The sequence below is a fragment of the Oncorhynchus gorbuscha genome, unplaced genomic scaffold (genome assembly GCF_021184085.1).
Source record: "Oncorhynchus gorbuscha isolate QuinsamMale2020 ecotype Even-year unplaced genomic scaffold, OgorEven_v1.0 Un_scaffold_3544, whole genome shotgun sequence".
In the NCBI taxonomy this organism is placed as follows: domain Eukaryota; kingdom Metazoa; phylum Chordata; class Actinopteri; order Salmoniformes; family Salmonidae; genus Oncorhynchus; species Oncorhynchus gorbuscha.
In genome coordinates, this window is record NW_025747753.1 from 17,501 (window position 1) to 39,211 (window position 21,711).

A 21,711-nucleotide genomic window follows, 5' to 3' on the forward strand; every position below is an offset into this window, starting at 1 on the left:
CAGTGTAGGCAGTAGGGCCAGTGTAGGCAGTAGGGCCAGTGTAGGCAGTAGGGCCAGTGTAGGCAGTAGGGCCAGTGTAGGCAGTAGGGCCAGTGTAGGGCCAGTGTTGGCAGTAGGGCCAGTGTAGGGCCAGTGTTGGCAGTAGGGCCAGTGTAGGCAGTAGGGCCAGTGTTGGCTGTAGGGCCAGTGTTGGCTGTAGGGCCAGTGTAGGCAGTAGGGCCAGTGTAGGCAGTAGGGCCAGTGTAGGCAGTAGGGCCAGTGTAGGCAGTAGGGCCAGTGTAGGCAGTAGGGCCAGTGTAGGCAGTAGGGCCAGTGTAGGCAGTAGGGCCAGTGTAGGCAGTAGGGCCTCGGGGCCCAGCTCTCCTCCTGCTAATCACACATGATGCTGGTCACATGGAGTGTTGTGGTTAAGCTGGCCTGGTCATTGAGCACTCTGAGCACAATTAGAGAGAGAGAGGAAGACAGAGAGAAAGAGAGAAAGGGAGAGAGGGGGGGTGAGAGCGGGGAGGAAGACAGAGGGAGAGACATTTTAGGGAAAAGAGGGACAGAGAGATGATACTGTTGTGCTCAGCCTAAGCGTAGGGCTAGAGGATGGAGAAAAGGAGACAGAGAGGGTATGTCTTGGAGAGAGAGTGAGAGAGAGAGAGGGTAGGGCTTGGGGATGGAGAGAGAGAGAGGGTAGGGCTTGGGGATGGAGAGAGAGTGAGGGTATGTCTTGGAGAGAGAGTGAGAGAGAGAGAGGGTAGGGCTTGGGGATGGAGAGAGAGAGAGGGTAGGGCTTGGGGATGGAGAGAGAGTGAGGGTATGTCTTGGAGAGAGAGTGAGAGAGAGAGAGGGTAGGGCTTGGGGATGGAGAGAGAGAGAGGGTAGGGCTTGGGGATGGAGAGAGAGAGAGGGTAGGGCTTGGGGATGGAGAGAGAGAGAGGGTAGGGCTTGGGAATGGAGAGAGAGAGAGAGGGTAGGGCTTGGGAATGGAGAGAGAGAGAGGGTAGGGCTTGGGGATGGAGAGAGAGTATGTCTTGGAGAGAGAGTGAGAGAGAGAGAGGGTAGGGCTTGGGGATGGAGAGAGAGTGAGGGTATGTCTTGGAGAGAGAGTGAGAGAGAGAGAGGGTAGGGCTTGGGGATGGAGAGAGAGAGAGGGTAGGGCTTGGGGATGGAGAGAGAGAGAGGGTAGGGCTTGGGGATGGAGAGAGAGAGAGGGTAGGGCTTGGGAATGGAGAGAGAGAGAGAGGGTAGGGCTTGGGGATGGAGAGAGAGTGAGGGTATGTCTTGGAGAGAGAGTGAGAGAGAGAGAGGGTAGGGCTTGGGGATGGAGAGAGAGTGAGGGTATGTCTTGGAGAGAGAGTGAGAGAGAGAGAGGGTAGGGCTTGGGGATGGAGAGAGAGTGAGGGTATGTCTTGGAGAGAGAGTGAGAGAGAGAGAGGGTAGGGCTTGGGGATGGAGAGAGAGAGAGGGTAGGGCTTGGGGATGGAGAGAGAGAGAGGGTAGGGCTTGGGGATGGAGAGAGAGAGAGGGTAGGGCTTGGGAATGGAGAGAGAGAGAGAGGGTAGGGCTTGGGAATGGAGAGAGAGAGAGGGTAGGGCTTGGGGATGGAGAGAGAGTGAGGGTATGTCTTGGAGAGAGAGTGAGAGAGAGAGAGGGTAGGGCTTGGGGATGGAGAGAGAGTGAGGGTATGTCTTGGAGAGAGAGTGAGAGAGAGAGAGGGTAGGGCTTGGGGATGGAGAGAGAGAGAGGGTAGGGCTTGGGGATGGAGAGAGAGAGAGGGTAGGGCTTGGGGATGGAGAGAGAGAGAGGGTAGGGCTTGGGAATGGAGAGAGAGAGAGAGAGAGGGTAGGGCTTGGGAATGGAGAGAGAGAGAGAGAGAGGGTAGGGCTTGGGAATGGAGAGAGAGAGAGGGTAGGGCTTGGGGATGGAGAGAGAGAGGGTAGGGCTTGGGGATGGAGAGAGGGTAGGGCTTGGGGATGGAGAGAGGGTAGGGCTTGGGGATGGAGAGAGAGAGAGAGTAGGGCTTGGGGATGGAGAGAGGGTAGGGTAGGGCTTGGGGATGGAGAGAGGGTAGGGTAGGGCTTGGGGATGGAGAGAGGGTAGGGTAGGGCTTGGGGATGGAGAGAGAGAAGGGTAGGGCTTGGGGATGGAGAGAGAGGGTAGGGCTTGGGGATGGAGAGAGAGAGAGGGTAGGGCTTGGGGATGGAGAGAGAGAGAGGGTAGGGCTTGGGGATGGAGAGAGAGAGAGGGTAGGGCTTGGGGATGGAGAGAGAGAGAGGGTAGGGCTTGGGGATGGAGAGAGAGAGAGGGTAGGGCTTGGGGATGGAGAGAGAGAGAGGGTAGGGCTTGGGAATGGAGAGAGAGAGAGAGGGTAGGGCTTGGGAATGGAGAGAGAGAGAGGGTAGGGCTTGGGAATGGAGAGAGAGAGGGTAGGGCTTGGGGATGGAGAGAGGGTAGGGCTTGGGGATGGAGAGAGGGTAGGGCTTGGGGATGGAGAGAGAGAGAGAGTAGGGCTTGGGGATGGAGAGAGGGTAGGGTAGGGCTTGGGGATGGAGAGAGGGTAGGGTAGGGCTTGGGGATGGAGAGAGGGTAGGGTAGGGCTTGGGGATGGAGAGAGGGTAGGGTAGGGCTTGGGGATGGAGAGAGAGAGAGGGTAGGGCTTGGGGATGGAGAGAGAGAGAGGGTAGGGCTTGGGGATGGAGAGAGAGAGAGGGTAGGGCTTGGGGATGGAGAGAGAGAGAGGGTAGGGCTTGGGGATGGAGAGAGAGAGGGTAGGGCTTGGGGATGGAGAGAGAGAGAGGGTAGGGCTTGGGGATGGAGAGAGGGTAGGGTAGGGCTTGGGGATGGAGAGAGGGATAGGGGCTTGGGGATGGAGAGGGGATAGGGGCTTGGGGATGGAGAGGGGATAGGGGCTTGGGGATGGAGAGGGGGTAGGGTAGGGCTTGGGGATGGAGAGAGGGTAGGGTAGGGCTTGGGGATGGAGAGAGGGTAGGGTAGGGCTTGGGGATGGAGAGAGGGTAGGGTAGGGCTTGGGGATGGAGAGAGGGTAGGGTAGGGCTTGGGGATGGAGAGAGGGTAGGGTAGGGCTTGGGGATGGAGAGGGGATAGGGGCTTGGGGATGGAGAGGGGGTAGGGTAGGGCTTGGGGATGGAGAGAGGGTAGGGTGGGGCTTGGGGATGGAGAGAGGGTAGGGTAGGGCTTGGGGATGGAGAGAGGGTAGGGTAGGGCTTGGGGATGGAGAGAGGGTAGGGTAGGGCTTGGGGATGGAGAGAGGGTAGGGTAGGGCTTGGGGATGGAGAGAGGGTAGGGTAGGGCTTGGGGATGGGAGAGGGTAGGGTAGGGCTTGGGGATGGAGAGAGGGAGGGGCTTGGGGATGGAGGAGGGGATAGGGCTTGGGGATGGAGAGGGGGTAGGGTAGGGCTTGGGGATGGAGAGGGGTAGGGTAGGGCTTGGGGATGGAGAGAGGGTAGGGTAGGGCTTGGGGATGGAGAGAGGGTAGGGTAGGCTTGGGAATGGAGAGAGAAAGAGAGAGAGGGTAGGGCTTGGGGATGGAGAGAGGGTAGGGTAGGGCTTGGGGATGGAGAGAGGGTAGGGTAGGGCTTGGGGATGGAGAGAGGGTAGGGTAGGGCTTGGGGATGGAGAGAGGGTAGGGTAGGGCTTGGGGATGAGAGAGGGTAGGGCTTGGGGATGGAGAGAGGGTAAGGGCTTGGGGATGGAGAGAGGGTAGGGGCTTGGGGATGAAGAAAGGGTAGGGGCTTGGGGATGGAGAGAGGGTAGGGTAGGGCTTGGGGATGAGAGAGGGTAGGGCTTGGGGATGGAGAGAGAGAGAGGGTAGGGCTTGGGGATGGAGAGAGAGAGGGTAGGGCTTGGGGATGGAGAGAGAGGGTAGGGCTTGGGGATGGAGAGAGAGAGAGGGTAGGGCTTGGGGATGGAGAGAGGGTAGGGTAGGGCTTGGGGATGGAGAGAGAGAGAGGGTAGGGCTTGGGGATGGAGAGAGGGTAGGGTAGGGCTTGGGGATGGAGAGAGGGTAGTGTAGGGCTTGGGGATGGAGAGAGGGTAGGGTAGGGCTTGGGGATGGAGAGAGGGTAGGGTAGGGCTTGGGGATGGAGAGAGAGAGAGGGTAGGGCTTGGGGATGGAGAGAGAGAGAGGGTAGGGCTTGGGGATGGAGAGAGAGAGAGGGTAGGGCTTGGGGATGGAGAGAGAGAGAGGGTAGGGCTTGGGGATGGAGAGAGAGAGAGAGTAGTGCTTGGGGATGGAGAGAGGGTAGTGCTTGGGGATGGAGAGAGGGTAGGGTAGGGCTTGGGGATGGAGAGAGGGTAGGGTAGGGCTTGGGGATGGAGAGAGGGTAGGGTAGGGCTTGGGGATGAGAGAGGGTAGGGTAGGGCTTGGGGATGAGAGAGGGTAGGGTAGGGCTTGGGGATGGAGAGAGGGTAGGGTAGGGCTTGGGGATGGAGAGAGGGTAGGGTAGGGCTTGGGGATGAGAGAGGGTAGGGCTTGGGGATGGAGAAGGGGAGGGTAGGGCTTGGGGATGGAGAGAGGGTAGGGTAGGGCTTGGGGATGGAGAGGGGGTAGGGTAGGGCTTGGGGATGGAGAGAGAGAGAGAGAGTAGGGCTTGGGGATGGAGAGAGGGTAGTGTAGGGCTTGGGGATGGAGAGAGGGTAGGGTAGGGCTTGGGGATGGAGAGAGGGTAGGGTAGGGCTTGGGGATGGAGAGAGGGTAGGGTAGGGCTTGGGGATGGAGAGAGGGTAGGGTAGGGCTTGGGGATTAGAGAGGGTAGGGAGGGCTTGGGGATGGAGAGAGGGTAGGGTAGGGCTTGGGGATGGAGAGAGGGTAGGGTAGGGCTTGGGGATGGAGAGGGTAGGGTAGGGCTTGGGGATGGAGAGAGGGTAGGGTAGGGCTTGGGGATGGAGAGAGGGTAGGGTAGGGCTTGGGGATGGAGAGAGGGTAGGGTAGGGCTTGGGGATGGAGAGAGGGTAGGGTAGGGCTTGGGGATGGAGAGAGGGTAGGGTAGGGCTTGGGGATGGAGAGAGGGTAGGGTAGGGCTTGGGGATGGGAGAGGGGTAGGGTAGGGCTTGGGGATGGAGAGGGGTGGGGTAGGGCTTGGGGATGGAGAGGGGTAGGGTAGGGCTTGGGGATGGAGAGAGGGTAGGGTAGGGCTTGGGGATGGAGAGAGGGTAGGGTAGGGCTTGGGGATGGAGAGAGGGTAGGGTAGGGCTTGGGGATGGAGAGAGGGTAGGGTAGGGCTTGGGGATGGAGAGAGGGTAGGGTAGGGCTTGGGGATGGAGAGGGTAGGGTAGGGCTTGGGGATGGAGAGAGGGTAGTGTAGGGCTTGGGGATGGAGAGAGGGTAGGGTAGGGCTTGGGGATGGAGAGAGGGTAGGGTAGGGCTTGGGGATGGTAGAGGGCTTGGGGATGGAGAGAGGGTAGGGCTTGGGGATGGAGAGAGAGAGAGGGTAGGGCTTGGGGATGGAGAGAGAGAGAGGGTAGGGCTTGGGGATGGAGAGAGAGAGAGGGTAGGGCTTGGGGATGGAGAGAGAGAGAGAGTAGTGCTTGGGGATGGAGAGAGAGAGAGGGTAGGGCTTGGGGATGGAGAGAGGGTAGGGTAGGGCTTGGGGATGGAGAGAGGGTAGTGTAGGGCTTGGGGATGGAGAGAGGGTAGGGTAGGGCTTGGGGATGGAGAGAGGGTAGGGTAGGGCTTGGGGATGGAGAGAGAGAGAGGGTAGGGCTTGGGGATGGAGAGAGAGAGAGGGTAGGGCTTGGGGATGGAGAGAGAGAGAGGGTAGGGCTTGGGGATGGAGAGAGAGAGAGGGTAGGGCTTGGGGATGGAGAGAGAGAGAGAGTAGTGCTTGGGGATGGAGAGAGGGTAGTGCTTGGGGATGGAGAGAGGGAGGGTAGGGGCTTGGGGATGGAGAGAGGGTAGGGTAGGGCTTGGGGATGGAGAGAGGGTAGGGTAGGGCTTGGGGATGAGAGAGGGTAGGGTAGGGCTTGGGGATGAGAGAGGGTAGGGTAGGGCTTGGGGATGGAGAGAGGGTAGGGTAGGGCTTGGGGATGGAGAGAGGGTAGGGTAGGGCTTGGGGATGAGAGAGGGTAGGGCTTGGGGATGGAGGGATTGGGGATGGAGAGGGGTAGGGTAGGGCTTGGGGATGGAGAGGGGTAGGGTAGGGCTTGGGGATGGAGAGAGGGGTAGGGTAGGGGATGGGGATGGAGGGCTTGGGGATGGAGAGAGGGTAGGGTAGGGCTTGGGGATGGAGAGAGGGTAGGGTAGGGCTTGGGGATGGAGAGAGGGTAGGGTAGGGCTTGGGGATGGAGAGAGGGTAGGGTAGGGCTTGGGGATGGAGAGAGGGTAGGGTAGGGCTTGGGGATGGAGAGAGGGTAGGGTAGGGCTTGGGGATGTAGAGAGGGTAGGGTAGGGCTTGGGGATGTAGAGAGGGTAGGGTAGGGCTTGGGGATGGAGAGAGGGTAGGGTAGGGCTTGGGGATGGAGAGAGGGTAGGGTAGGGCTTGGGGATGGAGAGAGGGTAGGGTAGGGCTTGGGGATGGAGAGAGGGTAGGGTAGGGCTTGGGGATGGAGAGAGGGTAGGGTAGGGCTTGGGGATGGAGAGAGGGTAGGGTAGGGCTTGGGGCTGGAGAGGGGTAGGGATGGAGAGGGGGTAGGGTAGGGCTTGGGGATGGAGAGGGGTAGGGTAGGGCTTGGGGATGGAGAGGGTAGGGCTTGGGGATGGAGAGAGGGTAGGGTAGGGCTTGGGGATGGAGAGAGGGTAGGGTAGGGCTTGGGGATGGAGAGAGGGTAGGGTAGGGCTTGGGGATGGAGAGAGGGTAGGGTAGGGCTTGGGGATGGAGAGAGGGTAGGGTAGGGCTTGGGGATGGAGAGAGGGTAGGGTAGGGCTTGGGGATGGAGAGAGGGTAGGGTAGGGCTTGGGGATGGAGAGAGGGTAGGGTAGGGCTTGGGGATGGAGAGAGGGTAGGGTAGGGCTTGGGGATGGAGAGAGGGTAGGGTAGGGCTTGGGGATGGAGAGAGGGTAGGGTAGGGCTTGGGGATGGAGAGAGCTTGGGGTAGGGTAGGGCTTGGGGATGGAGAGAGGGTAGGGTAGGGCTTGGGGATGGAGAGAGGGTAGGGTAGGGCTTGGGGATGGAGAGAGGGTAGGGTAGGGCTTGGGGATGGAGAGAGGGTAGGGTAGGGCTTGGGGATGGAGAGAGGGTAGGGTAGGGCTTGGGGATGGAGAGAGGGTAGGGTAGGGCTTGGGGATGGAGAGAGGGTAGGGTAGGGCTTGGGGATGGAGAGAGGGTAGGGTAGGGCTTGGGGATGGAGAGGGGATAGGGGCTTGGGGATGGAGAGGGGGTAGGGGCTTGGGGATGGAGAGGGGTAGGGTAGGGCTTGGGGATGGAGAGAGGGTAGGGTGGGGCTTGGGGATGGAGAGAGGGTAGGGTAGGGCTTGGGGATGGAGAGAGGGTAGGGTAGGCTTGGGAATGGAGAGAGAAAGAGAGAGAGGGTAGGGCTTGGGGATGGAGAGAGGGTAGGGTAGGGCTTGGGGATGGAGAGAGGGTAGGGTAGGGCTTGGGGATGGAGAGAGGGTAGGGTAGGGCTTGGGGATGAGAGGGTAGGGTAGGGCTTGGGGATGAGAGAGGGTAGGGCTTGGGGATGGAGAGAGGGTAGGGTAGGGCTTGGGGATGGAGAGAGGGTAGGGTAGGGCTTGGGGATGGAGAGAGGGTAGGGTAGGGCTTGGGGATGGAGAGAGGGTAGGGTAGGGCTTGGGGATGGAGAGAGGGTAGGGTAGGGCTTGGGGATGGAGAGAGGGTAGGGTAGGGCTTGGGGATGGAGAGAGGGTAGGGTAGGGCTTGGGGATGGAGAGAGGGTAGGGTAGGGCTTGGGGATGGAGAGAGGGTAGGGTAGGGCTTGGGGATGGAGAGAGGGTAGGGTGGGGCTTGGGGATGGAGAGAGGGTAGGGTAGGGCTTGGGGATGGAGAGAGGGTAGGGTAGGGCTTGGGGATGGAGAGAGGGTAGGGTAGGGCTTGGGGATGGAGAGAGGGTAGGGTAGGGCTTGGGGATGGAGAGAGGGTAGGGTAGGGCTTGGGGATGGAGAGAGGGTAGGGTAGGGCTTGGGGATGGAGAGAGGGTAGGGTAGGGCTTGGGGATGGAGAGAGGGTAGGGTAGGGCTTGGGGATGGAGAGAGGGTAGGGTAGGGCTTGGGGATGGAGAGAGGGTAGGGTAGGGCTTGGGGATGGAGAGGGGATAGGGGCTTGGGGATGGAGAGGGGGTAGGGGCTTGGGGATGGAGAGGGGGTAGGGTAGGGCTTGGGGATGGAGAGAGGGTAGGGTAGGGCTTGGGGATGGAGAGAGGGTAGGGTAGGGCTTGGGGATGGAGAGAGGGTAGGGTAGGCTTGGGAATGGAGAGAGAAAGAGAGAGAGGGTAGGGCTTGGGGATGGAGAGAGGGTAGGGTAGGGCTTGGGGATGGAGAGAGGGTAGGGTAGGGCTTGGGGATGGAGAGAGGGTAGGGTAGGGCTTGGGGATGAGAGAGGGTAGGGCTTGGGGATGGAGAGAGGGTAGGGTAGGGCTTGGGGATGGAGAGAGGGTAGGGTAGGGCTTGGGGATGGAGAGAGGGTAGGGTAGGGCTTGGGGATGGAGAGAGGGTAGGGTAGGGCTTGGGGATGGAGAGAGGGTAGGGTAGGGCTTGGGGATGGAGAGAGGGTAGGGTAGGGCTTGGGGATGGAGAGAGGGTAGGGTAGGGCTTGGGGATGGAGAGAGGGTAGGGTAGGGCTTGGGGATGGAGAGAGGGTAGGGTGGGGCTTGGGGATGGAGAGAGGGTAGGGTAGGGCTTGGGGATGGAGAGAGGGTAGGGTAGGGCTTGGGGATGGAGAGAGGGTAGGGTAGGGCTTGGGGATGGAGAGAGGGTAGGGTAGGGCTTGGGGATGGAGAGAGGGTAGGGTAGGGCTTGGGGATGGAGAGAGGGTAGGGTAGGGCTTGGGGATGGAGAGAGGGTAGGGTAGGGCTTGGGGATGGAGAGAGGGTAGGGTAGGGCTTGGGGATGGAGAGAGGGTAGGGTAGGGCTTGGGGATGGAGAGAGGGTAGGGTAGGGCTTGGGGATGGAGAGGGGATAGGGGCTTGGGGATGGAGAGGGGGTAGGGGCTTGGGGATGGAGAGGGGGTAGGGTAGGGCTTGGGGATGGAGAGAGGGTAGGGTAGGGCTTGGGGATGGAGAGAGGGTAGGGTAGGGCTTGGGGATGGAGAGAGGGTAGGGTAGGCTTGGGAATGGAGAGAGAAAGAGAGAGAGGGTAGGGCTTGGGGATGGAGAGAGGGTAGGGTAGGGCTTGGGGATGGAGAGAGGGTAGGGTAGGGCTTGGGGATGGAGAGAGGGTAGGGTAGGGCTTGGGGATGAGAGAGGGTAGGGCTTGGGGATGGAGAGAGGGTAGGGGCTTGGGGATGACGAAAGGGTAGGGGCTTGGGGATGGAGAGAGGGTAGGGGCTTGGGGATGGAGAGAGGGTAGGGTAGGGCTTGGGGATGGAGAGAGGGTAGGGTAGGCTTGGGAATGGAGAGAGAAAGAGAGAGAGGGTAGGGCTTGGGGATGGAGAGAGGGTAGGGTAGGGCTTGGGGATGGAGAGAGAGAGAGAGAGAGAGAGAGAGAGAGAGAGAGAGAGAGAGAGAGAGTAGAGCTTGGGGATGGAGAGAGAGAGAGAGAGAGAGAGTAGAGCTTGGGGATGGAGAGAGAGAGAGAGAGTAGAGCTTGGGGATGGAGAGAGAGAGAGAGAGAGAGAGTAGAGCTTGGGGATGAGAGAGAGAGAGAGAGAGAGAGAGAGTAGAGCTTGGGGATGGAGAGAGAGAGAGAGAGAGAGTAGAGCTTGGGGATGGAGAGAGAGCGAGAGAGAGAAGAGCTTGGGGATGGAGAGAGAGCGAGAGAGAGAAGAGCTTGGGGATGGAGAGAGAGCGAGAGAGAGAGAGAGAGAGAGAGAGAGAGAGAGAGAGAGAGAGAGCGAGAGAGAGAGAGAGAGAGAGAGAGAGAGAGAGAGAGAGAGAGAGAGAGAGAGAGAGAGAGAGAGTAGAGCTTGGGGATGGAGAGAGAGCGAGAGAGAGAGAGAGAGAGAGAGAGAGAGAGAGAGAGAGAGAGAGAGAGAGAGAGAGAGAGAGAGAGAGAGAGAGAGAGAGAGAGAGAGAGAGAGAGAGAGAGAGAGAGAGAGTAGAGCTTGGGGATGGAGAGAGAGAGAGAGAGAGAGAGTAGAGCTTGGGGATGGAGAGAGAGCGAGAGAGAGAAGAGCTTGGGGATGGAGAGAGAGCGAGAGAGAGAAGAGCTTGGGGATGGAGAGAGAGCGAGAGAGAGAGAGAGAGAGAGAGAGAGAGCGAGAGAGAGAGAGCGAGAGAGAGAGAGAGAGAGAGAGAGAGAGAGAGAGAGAGAGAGAGAAGAGCTTGGGGATGGAGAGAGAGCGAGAGAGAGAGAAGAGCTTGGGGATGGAGAGAGAGCGAGAGAGAGAAGAGCTTGGGGATGGAGAGAGAGCGAGAGAGAGAAGAGCTTGGGGATGGAGAGAGAGAGAGAGAGAGAAGAGCTTGGGGATGGAGAGAGAGAGAGAGAGAGAGAGAGAGAGAGAGAGAGAGAGAGAGAGAGAGTAGAGCTTGGGGATGAGAGAGAGAGAGAGAGAGAGAGAGAGAGAGAGAGAGAGAGAGAGAGAGAGAGAGAGAGAGAGAGAGAGAGTAGAGCTTGGGGATGGAGAGAGAGAGAGAGAGAGAGAGAGTAGAGCTTGGGGATGGAGAGAGAGAGAGCGAGAGAGTAGAGCTTGGGGATGGAGAGAGAGAGAGCGAGAGAGTAGAGCTTGGGGATGGAGAGAGAGAGAGAGAGAGAGAGAGTGGAGCTTGGGGATGGAGAGAGAGAGAGAGAGAGAGAGAGTGGAGCTTGGGGATGGAGAGAGAGAGAGAGAGAGAGAGAGTAGAGCTTGGGGATGGAGAGAGAGAGGGTAGAGCTTGGGGATGGAGAGAGAGAGGGTAGAGCTTGGGGATGGAGAGAGAGAGGGTAGAGCTTGGGGATGGAGAGAGAGAGGGTAGAGCTTGGAGATGGAGAGAGAGAGGGTAGAGCTTGGAGATGGAGAGAGAGAGGGTAGAGCTTGGAGATGGAGAGAGAGAGAGAGAGTAGAGCTTGGGGATGGAGAGAGAGAGAGAGAGAGTAGAGCTTGGGGATGGAGAGAGAGAGAGAGAGAGAGTAGAGCTTGGGGATGGAGAGAGAGAGAGAGAGTAGAGCTTGGGGATGGAGAGAGAGAGAGAGAGTAGAGCTTGGGGATGGAGAGAGAGAGAGAGAGTAGAGCTTGGGGATGGAGAGAGAGAGAGAGAGTAGAGCTTGGGGATGGAGAGAGAGAGAGAGAGAGAGTAGAGCTTGGGGATGGAGAGAGAGAGAGAGAGAGTAGAGCTTGGGGATGGAGAGAGAGAGAGGGGGGTAGAGCTTGGGGATGGAGAGAGAGAGAGGGGGTAGAGCTTGGGGATGGAGAGAGAGAGAGAGAGAGTAGAGCTTGGGGATGGAGAGAGAGAGAGAGAGAGTAGAGCTTGGGGATGGAGAGAGAGAGAGGGGGGGGTAGAGCTTGGGGATGGAGAGAGAGAGGGGGTAGAGCTTGGGGATGGATAGAGAGAGAGGGGGGGTAGAGCTTGGGGATGGATAGAGAGAGAGGGGGGTAGAGCTTGGGGATGGATAGAGAGAGAGGGGGGTAGAGCTTGGGGATGGATAGAGAGAGAGGGGGTAGAGCTTGGGGATGGATAGAGAGAGAGGGAGGTAGAGCTTGGGGATGGAGAGAGAGAGGGGGGTAGAGCTTGGGGATGGATAGAGAGAGAGGGGGTGGGGCTTGGGGATGGGAGAGAGAGAGGGGGGTGGGGCTTGGGGATGGAGAGAGAGAGAGGGGGGTGGGGCTTGGGGATGGAGAGAGGGGGGTGGGGCTTGGGGATGGAGAGAGAGAGAGGGGGTGGGGCTTGGGGATGGAGAGAGAGAGAGGGGGGTGGGGCTTGGGGATGGAGAGAGAGAGGGGGTAGAGCTTGGAGAGAGAGAGGGGAGGAGCTTGGAGAGAGAGAGGGGAGGAGCTTGGAGAGCGAGAGGGGAGGAGCTTTGAGAGGGAGGGGAGGGGCTTAGAGAGAGAGGGGAGGGGCTTGGGGATTAGGTCCAGCTGGCCTCAACCACAAAGTAGATAAAACACCAGCCAGAAAGGCCAGAGTAGAGCACACTAGTTTAGGGTAGGATTCAGCACCGTCTGATGCCACACACGGCACCGCTCCCTCCCTCCCGGCAACGCTCCCTCCCTCCCTCGCGGCAACGCTCCCTCCCTCCCTCCCGGCACCGCTCCCTCCCTCCCTCCCGGCACCGCTCCCTCCCTCCCTCCCGGCACCGCTCCCTCCCTCCCTCGCGGCACCGCTCCCTCCCTCCCTCCCGGCACCGCTCCCCTCCCTCCCTCCCGGCACCGCTCCCTCCCTCCCTCGCGGCACCGCTCCCTCCCTCCCTCGCGGCACCGCTCCCTCCCTCGCGGCACCGCTCCCTCCCTCGCGGCACCGCTCCCTCCCTCGCGGCACCGCTCCCTCCCTCGCGGCACCCCTCCCTCGCGGCACCGCTCCCTCCCTCGCGGCACCGCTCCCTCCCTCCCGGCACCGCTCCCTCCCTCGCGGCACCGCTCCCTCCCTCGCGGCACCGCTCCCTCCCTCGCGGCACCGCTCCCTCCCTCCCGGCACCGCTCCCTCCCGGCACCGCTCCCTCCCTCCCGGCACCGCTCCCTCCCTCCCGGCACCGCTCCCTCCCGGCACCGCTCCCTCCCTCCCTCCCGGCACCGCTCCCTCCCTCCCTCCCTCCCTCCCTCCCTCCCGGCACCGCTCCCTCCCTCGCGGCACCGCCCCGCTCCCTCCCGGCCCCGCTCCCTCCCTCCCGGCCCCGCTCCCTCCCGGCCCGTTCCATCCTATGGATAGTTATTAGCCAGTGGGCACGGCGGCCAGGCATCCACACGTGTTCATGGTAATTATCCTGACTGTTTAACAATAGAACACCATCTTTCATTCGCAGGACACACAGCACAGATCAATACTTTCCATATTTTAAGCGAGGCCAGTCTGTCTCTGTTGATAGCTCTACTCTCATGGTTCAGCACTGGGCTAGGTTGGGACTCACGAGTACGGCTACATGCACACAATAACAACAACAACAACACTAATAAAAATAACAATAACAGCAATAACAACAGCAATAACAACAACAGTAACAATAATAATGACTACTACTAGTGTACTATATTACATAATGAATACCTAATAAAATACAACTTCTACATTACCGTGTAGTTTACCAATAACATGGTCTGGATGGTGAAGTTGACATACTCTGTATTCATATACCGAAAGAAAGAAATTATCACTACAATACATTTTACAAGAAAGTTAGCAAAAATAGAGAAGATCTTACTACCATGGAAAGAACACCACCTGTTTATTTGTGGGGGGCAAATCACCCTGTTTAACTCATTAGTCATATCCCAGTTCACCCTGTTTAACTCTTTAGTCATATCCCAGTTCACCCTGTTTAACTCATTAGTCATATCCCAGTTCACCCTGTTTAACTCATTAGTCATATCCCAGTTTACCCTGTTTAACTCATTAGTCATATCCCAGTTCACCCTGTTTAACTCATTAGTCATATCCCAGTTCACCCTGTTTAACTCTTTAGTCATATCCCAGTTCACCCTGTTTAACTCTTTAGTCATATCCCAGTTCACCCTGTTTAACTCATTAGTCATATCCCAGTTTACCCTGATTAACTCATTAGTCATATCCCAGTTCACCCTGTTTAACTCTTTAGTCATATCCCAGTTCACCCTGTTTAACTCTTTAGTCATATCCCAGTTCACCCTGTTTAACTCATTAGTCATATCCCAGTTTACCCTGATTAACTCTAGTCATATCCCAGTTTACCCTGTTTAACTCATTAGTCATATCCCAGTTTACCCTGTTTAACTCTAGTCATATCCCAGTTTACCCTGATTAACTCTAGTCATATCCCAGTTCACCCTGTTTAACTCTTTAGTCATATTCCAGTTCACCCTGATTAACTCTAGTCATATCCCAGTTTACCCTGAATAACTCTAGTCATATCCCAGTTTACCCTGATTAACTCTTTAGTCATATCCCAGTTTACCCTGATTAACTCTAGTCATATCCCAGTTTATTGTAAACACATTCGTGGCCGGTGTTTGCTTTCTTGTGCAGCTTTGAAAAGGCTACTGATAGTAGTGGTGGTGCTTGGTTTGCAGGTGCACATTCAGAACACACAGCGTTCTATAATAGAATTGTGTTATTTGACGTGTCAAATTAAAAAGCTTATTTAACACGTCAAATAGTATTTTTTGACGCGCAAAGACCCAAACGGCGTTCAATGTGCCTCACCCTCATCATTTGGTTATTTTCACCTCTTAAATTTCAACAACTGTTCTGACTTGGTGGTGCACAAATAGCCTATAACCTGTTTTCGAGAAATGCAATCATTGAATATTCTAAGAGCTTTCATTGTCTGTTTATATGCCCCCTTTATTTGTCCTACAGTTCTGACTTGGTGTACAGGAAATACACTAAGAACGGACCATTCTCTGAATTCTGTAACTTTACATTTCAAAAGTGCTGAACAAATAGTTATACTGACAAACGTCCGTCCTAGCTCGCTCATTAATGACTTTAACCTCCCCACGTCTACCTTTGACTCTTTCCTCTCTGCCTCCTTCTTTCCACTCCTCTCCTCTTTTGACCTCACCCTCTCACCTTCCCCCCCTACTCACAAGGCAGGCAATACGCTCGACCTCATCTTTACTAGATGCTGTTCTTCCACTAACCTCATTGCAACTCCCCTCCAAGTCTCCGACCACTGCCTTGTATCCTTTTCCCTCTCGCTCTCATCCAACACCTCCCACACTGCCCCTACTCGGATGGTATCGCGCCGTCCCAACCTTCGCTCTCTCTCCCCCGCTACTCTCTCCTCTTCCATCCTATCATCTCTTCCCTCCGCTCAAACCTTCTCCCACCTATCTCCTGATTCTGCCTCCTCAACCCTCCTCTCCTCCCTCTCTGCATCCCTTGACTCTCTATGTCCCCTATCCTCCAGGCCGGCTCGGTCCTCCCCTCCCGCTCCGTGGCTCGATGACTCATTGCGAGCTCACAGAACAGGGCTCCGGGCAGCCGAGCGGAAATGGAGGAAAACTCGCCTCCCTGCGGACCTGGCATCCTTTCACTCCCTCCTCTCTACATTTTCCTCCTCTGTCTCTGCTGCTAAAGCCACTTTCTACCACGCTAAATTCCAAGCTTCTGCCTCTAACCCTAGGAAGCTCTTTGCCACCTTCTCCTCCCTCCTGAATCCTCCGCCCCCTCCCCCCTCCTCCCTCTCTGCAGATGACTTCGTCAACCATTTTGAAAAGAAGGTCGACGACATCCGATCCTCGTTTGCTAAGTCAAACGACACCGCTGGTTCTGCTCACACTGCCCTACCCTATGCTCTGACCTCTTTCTCCCTCTCTCTCCAGATGAAATCTCGCGTCTTGTGACGGCCGGCCGCCCAACAACCTGCCCGCTTGACCCTATCCCCTCCTCTCTTCTCCAGACCATTTCCGGAGACCTTCTCCCTTACCTCACCTCGCTCATCAACTCATCCCTGACCGTTGGCTACGTCCCTTCCGTCTTCAAGAGAGCGAGAGTTGCACCCCTTCTGAAAAAACCTACACTCGATCCCTCCGATGTCAACAATTACAGACCAGTATCCCTTCTTTCTTTTCTCTCCAAAACTCTTGAACGTGCCGTCCTTGGCCAGCTCTCCCGCTATCTCTCTCTGAATGACCTTCTTGATCCAAATCAGTCAGGTTTCAAGACTAGTCATTCAACTGAGACTGCTCTCCTCTGTATCACGGAGGCGCTCCGCACTGCTAAAGCTAACTCTCTCTCCTCTGCTCTCATCCTTCTAGATCTATCGGCTGCCTTCGATACTGTGAACCATCAGATCCTCCTCTCCACCCTCTCCGAGTTGGGCATCTCCGGCGCGGCCCACGCTTGGATTGCGTCCTACCTGACAGGTCGCTCCTACCAGGTGGCGTGGCGAGAATCTGTCTCCTCACCACGCGCTCTCACCACTGGTGTCCCCCAGGGCTCTGTTCTTGGCCCTCTCCTATTCTCGCTATACACCAAGTCACTTGGCTCTGTCATAACCTCACATGGTCTCTCTTATCATTGCTATGCAGACGACACACAATTAATCTTCTCCTTTCCCCCTTCTGATGACCAGGTGGCGAATCGCATCTCTGCATGTCTGGCAGACATATCAGTGTGGATGACGGATCACCACCTCAAGCTGAACCTCGGCAAGACGGAGCTGCTCTTCCTCCCGGGGAAGGACTGCCCGTTCCATGATCTCGCCATCACGGTTGACAACTCCACTGTGTCCTCCTCCCAGAGCGCCAAGAACCTTGGTGTGATCCTGGACAACACCCTGTCGTTCTCAACTAACATCAAGGCGGTGGCCCGTTCCTGTAGGTTCATGCTCTACAACATCCGCAGAGTACGACCCTGCCTCACACAGGAAGCGGCGCAGGTCCTAATCCAGGCACTTGTCATCTCCCGTCTGGATTACTGCAACTCGCTGTTGGCTGGGCTCCCTGCCTGTGCCATTAAACCCCTTCAACTCATCCAGAACGCCGCAGCCCGTCTGGTGTTCAACCTTCCCAAGTTCTCTCACGTCACCCCGCTCCTCCGTTCTCTCCACTGGCTTCCAGTTGAAGCTCGCATCCGCTACAAGACCATGGTGCTTGCCTACGGAGCTGTGAGGGGAACGGCACCTCAGTACCTCCAGGCTCTGATCAGGCCCTACACCCAAACAAGGGCACTGCGTTCATCCACCTCTGGCCTGCTCGCCTCCCTACCACTGAGGAAGTACAGCTCCCGCTCAGCCCAGTCAAAACTGTTCGCTGCCCTGGCCCCCCAATGGTGGAACAAACTCCCTCACGACGCCAGGACAGCGGAGTCAATCACCACCTTCCGGAGACACCTGAAACCCCACCTCTTTAAGGAATACCTAGGATAGGTTAAGTAATCCCTCTCACCCCACTCCCCTAAGTTTTAGATGCACTATTGTTAAGTGACTGTCCCACTGGATGTCATAAGGTGAATGCACCAATTTGTAAGTCGCTCTGGATAAGAGCGTCTGCTAAATGACTTAAATGTATGTAAATGTAAATTACAGATTGCCTCTTACCCACTTGTCGTCCCCTTAATACCTTTATTTGGCCTTTACTGCTATAGAAACTTTTTGAATAATCCTAAAATTCTAAATCAAATAGCCAAATGATCCATGATATGACAAACACTCACTGCTGGGGGAGTCACTCATACAGTTAGTGAAGTGACTGAAATGCCATCGTGGGGTGAATGACAGCTCCACGGCAGTCGTTGTGTCTCAGACGCACACAGAAAAAACAGACACACACAGCACACCTGAACGCGAGGTGGTTTTAGTATCTGATCGAGGCCTTGCAGGCGGAAATCCTCAAACTCTTGGGTTTGAACTCTCCAACCAGACAGACACTGTCCATTGTCCAAGTCTAAAAGAAGACCCATCCATCGCCAGCTGTGAACGTCCATCTTAAAAGATAGCAGTAAGAACGGACACACAGCGAACACCTTCCTAAACATAGCACCTAACACAGTGTAAACACAGAACCCCTGTTTTATCTCAGCCCTAACAATAGACTCTTTAGAAGAGCACAGTCAGGCTCAGTTTGAAAGGGTGCAGAATTGTGGAGAGATGTAAAATTAGTAGCAAGATAACTTTGTCACCCTCCGGTTAATGGCTGATGCCAAAACATGGAGAGATGTCTAAAACATGGAGAGATGTCTAAAACATGGAGAGATGTCTAAACATGGAGAGATGTCTAAACATGGAGAGATGTCTAAACATGGAGAGATGTCTAAACATGGAGAGATGTCTAAACATGGAGAGATGTCTAAACATGGAGAGATGTCTAAACATGGAGAGATGTCTAAACATGGAGAGATGTCTAAAACATGTCTGATGTCTAAAACATGGAGAGATGTCTAAACATGTCTGATGTCTAAACATGGAGAGATGTCTAAACATGGAGAGATGTCTAAACATGGAGAGATGTCTAAACATGGAGAGATGTCTAAACATGGAGAGATGTCTAAAACATGGAGAGATGTCTAAACATGGAGAGATGTCTAAACATGGAGAGATGTCTAAAACATGGAGAGATGTCTAAACATGTCTGATGTCTAAACATGGAGAGATGTCTAAAACATGGAGAGATGTCTAAACATGGAGAGATGTCTAAACATGGAGAGATGTCTAAACATGGAGAGATGTCTAAACATGGAGAGATGTCTAAAACATGGAGAGATGTCTAAACATGGAGAGATGTCTAAACATGGAGAAATGTCTAAAACATGGAGAGATGTCTAAACATGGAGAGATGTCTAAACATGGAGAAATGTCTAAAACATGGAGAGATGTCTAAACATGGAGAGATGTCTAAAACATGGAGAGATGTCTAAAACATGGAGAGATGTCTAAAACATGGAGAGATGTCTAAACATGGAGAGATGTCTAAACATGGAGAGATGTCTAAACATGTCTGATGTCTAAAACATGTCTGATGTCTAAAACATGTCTGATGTCTAAAACATGTCTGATGTCTAAAACATGTCTGATGTCTAAACATGGAGAAATGTCTAAACATGGAGAGATGTCTAAACATGGAGTGATGTCTAAACATGGAGAGATGTCTAAAACATGGAGAGATGTCTAAAACATGGAGATGATGTAAAACATGGAGAAATGTCTAAACATGGAGAGATGTCTAAACATGGAGAGATGTCTAAACATGGAGAGATGTCTAAAACATGGAGAGATGTCTAAAACATGGAGAGATGTCTAAAACATGGAGAGATGTCTAAACATGGAGAGATGTCTAAACATGGAGAGATGTCTAAACATGGAGAGATGTCTAAACATGGAGAGATGTCTAAAACATGGAGAGATGTCTAAACATGGAGAGATGTCTAAACATGGAGAGATGTCTAAACATGGAGAGATGTCTAAAACATGGAGAGATGTCTAAACATGGAGAGATGTCTAAACATGGAGAGATGTCTAAAACATGGAGAGATGTCTAAACATGGAGATGTCTAAACATGTCTGATGTCTAAAACATGGAGAGATGTAAAACATGGAGAGATGTCTAAACATGGAGAAATGTCTAAAACATGTCTGATGTCTAAAACATGGAGAGATGTCTAAAACATGGAGAGATGTCTAAACATGGAGAGATGTCTAAAACATGGAGAGATGTCTAAAACATGGAGAGATGTCTAAAACATGGAGAGATGTCTAAAACATGGAGTCTAAAACAGATGTCTAAACAAACATGGAGAGATGTCTAAAAAACATGTCTAAACATGGAGAGATGTCTAAAACATGGAGAGATGTCTAAAACATGGAGAGATGTCTAAAACATGGAGAGATGTCTAAACATGGAGAGATGTCTAAACATGGAGAGATGTCTAAAACATGGAGAGATGTCTAAACATGGAGAGATGTCTAAAACATGGAGAGATGTCTAAACATGGAGAGATGTCTAAACATGGAGAGATGTCTAAACAGAGATGTCTAAACATGGAGAGATGTCTAAACATGGAGAGATGTCTAAACATGGAGAGATGTCTAAACATGGAGAGATGTCTAAACATGGAGAGATGTCTAAACATGGAGAGATGTCTAAAACATGGAGAGATGTCTAAACATGGAGAGATGTCTAAACATGGAAGATGTCTAAAACATGGAGATGTCTAAACATGGAGAGATGTCTAAACATGGAGAGATGTCTAAAACATGGAGAGATGTCATGGAGAGAAACATGGAGAGATGTCTGGAGATGTCTAAAACATGGAGAGATGTCTAAACATGGAGAGATGTCTAAAACATGGAGAGATGTCTAAAACATGGAGAGATGTCTAAACATGGAGAGATGTCTAAACATGGAGAGATGTCTAAACATGGAGAGATGTCTAAACATGGAGAGATGTCTAAACATGGAGAGATGTCTAAACATGGAGAGATGTCTAAACATGGAGAGATGTCTAAAACATGGAGAGATGTCTAAACATGGAGAGATGTCTAAAACATGGAGAGATGTCTAAACATGGAGATGTCTAAACATGGAGAGATGTCTAAAACATGGAGAGATAAACATGGAGATGAGATGTCTAAAACATGGAGAGATGTCTAACATGGAGAGATGTCTAAAACATGGAGAGATGTCTAAACATGGAGAGATGTCTAAACATGGAGAGATGTCTAAAACATGGAGAGATGTCTAAACATGTCTGATGTCTAAAACATGGAGAGATGTCTAAAACATGGAGAGATGTCTAAACATGGAGAGATGTCTAAAACATGGAGAGATGTCTAAACATGGAGAAATGTCTAAAACATGGAGAGATGTCTAAACATGGAGAAATGTCTAAAACATGGAGAAATGTCTAAAACATGGAGAGATGTCTAAACATGGAGAGATGTCTAAACATGGATGTCTAAAACATGTCTGATGTCTGGAGAGAAAACATGGAGAGATGTCTAAACATGGAGAGATGTCTAAACATGGAGAGATGTCTAAACATGGAGAGATGTCTAAAACATGGAGAGAGATGTCTAAAACATGATGAGAGATGTCTAAACATGTCTGATGTCTAAAACATGGAGAGATGTCTAAAACATGGAGAGATGTCTAAACATGGAGAGATGTCTAAAACATGGAGAGATGTCTAAACATGGAGAGATGTCTAAACATGGAGAGATGTCTAAACATGGAGAGATGTCTAAACATGTCTGATGTCTAAAACATGTCTGATGTCTAAAACATGGAGAGATGTCTAAAACATGGAGAGATGTCTAAAACATGGAGAGATGTCTAAACATGGAGAAATGTCTAAACATGTCTGATGTCTAAAACATGGAGAGATGTCTAAACATGTCTGATGTCTAAAACATGTCTGATGTCTAAAACATGGAGAGATGTCTAAACATGGAGAGATGTCTAAACATGGAGATGTCTAAACATGGAGATGATGTCTAAAACATGGAGAGATGTCTAAACATGGAGAGATGTCTAAACATGGAGAGATGTCTAAACATGGAGAGATGTCTAAACATGGTCTGATGTCTAAACATGGAGAGATGTCTAAACATGGAGAGATGTCTAAAACATGGAGAGATGTCTAAAACATGGATGTCTGATGTCTAAAACTGATGTCTAAACATAAAACATGGAGAGATGTCTAAACATGTCTGATGTCTAAAACATGTCTGAAAACATGGAGAGATGTCTAAACATGGAGAGATGTCTAAACATGGAGAGATGTCTAAAAATGTCTGATGTCTAAAACATGGAGAGATGTCTAAACATGGAGAGATGTCTAAAACATGGAGAGATGTCTAAACATGGAGAGATGTCTAAACATGGAGAGATGTCTAAAACATGGAGAGATGTCTAAACATGGATGTCTAAAACATGGATGATGTCTAAAACATGGAGAGATGTCTAAACATGGAGAGATGTCTAAAACATGGAGAGATGTCTAAACATGGAGAGATGTCTAAACATGGAGAAATGTCTAAACATGTCTGATGTCTAAAACATGGAGAGATGTCTAAAACATGGAGAGATGTCTAAACATGGAGAGATG